Below are 1,000 nucleotides of genomic sequence, written 5' to 3'. Positions count from 1 at the left end.
CTAGCTCGCGCCTGTGGGGACTGGGCTGGAAGTGCGGCACGGGATTCGCACCGCGGGATTCGCCAGCGACGAGTCCAACAGGTTGTCGAATCGGGGAACGGGATGGCGCACCCTGCTGCAGCCGCCGGTCGGGACGAGCGCGGCGGCGACGAACGTCGGTGCGCCTCCGTTTCCTCGACCTCCAAGGACGCGGGCACCAGATTTGTTCGTTGATTTGTGTGCAATCGATTTGCATTTTTCACGATTCCAAATAGCAGGCAAGGATGACAACGACGCCAAAGATGACGAGGCCCCGAGCTCGAGCACGACCACTACGACGCACTGCACAAAGGCCCCTGCTTCCTGCCTGCCCTTCCCTTTGCTTGGGTAGCTCCTCCCTCTCCCTCTCCTTCAAAGAACTAATATTTAGTTTCATTGCTTTTGTGTGTGCAAACGTTTTGACCGCCTCCATATGGCTGTTTATGTAGAAGATAGCTCTCTTCAGATGTTGTTCCTGTCCTTCTCCTTGGTTGTTGAGCGCTGCACTCACTCATGTATGCAGGTTGAGTCCAAGCACAAGTAAGCACCATTATGTATGCTGAAAGACGACTCTGTTCAAATATTCTTTTTCTATCCTGGTTTGTCGATTTGTGTGTGATTGATTTGCGTTTTTTCCGATTTCAAACAGTAGGCGAGAAGACGACGGTGACGCAGAGGAGGACGAGGACCCGCGCTCTAGCCCGACCACGACTATGCACCGCACGGTCCCTGCTGCCTGGCTGTCGCCAATTGCCCCCTTCCCTTTACAGTACTACTCTATTTGTTTTCATTGCTTTTCACCCAGTTTTGCACACTTTCTGGCCCTTCACTTTTTTGTGTGAAAATGTTCTGATCGCCTCCATATGGCTGTTTCCATCCTCCTGCTCATGCTGTCTCCATCCTCCTGCTCAAGTCGTCGCCGTCGCCTCCCATCCTTCATGGCCTGCGTGTGTGCGCCCGCTGTTGGAGGACGACGTTGAAC

General features: G+C 53.8%; 1 long non-coding RNA gene across 1 annotated transcript; it reads left to right on the top strand.

Moving 5' to 3' along the window:
- The first annotated feature begins 258 nt into the window (after positions 1 to 258).
- LOC123085718 (uncharacterized) lies at positions 259 to 734 on the top strand. Its single transcript, XR_006439856.1, has 3 exons — positions 259 to 366; positions 468 to 558; positions 668 to 734. It is a non-coding gene; the product is annotated as an uncharacterized lncRNA (long non-coding RNA).
- Positions 735 to 1,000: the final 266 nt, after the last annotated feature.

Source organism: Triticum aestivum, chromosome 1B (assembly GCF_018294505.1).
Source record: "Triticum aestivum cultivar Chinese Spring chromosome 1B, IWGSC CS RefSeq v2.1, whole genome shotgun sequence".
Lineage (NCBI taxonomy): Eukaryota > Viridiplantae > Streptophyta > Magnoliopsida > Poales > Poaceae > Triticum > Triticum aestivum.
This window is presented reverse-complemented; position numbering and strand designations above follow the sequence as displayed.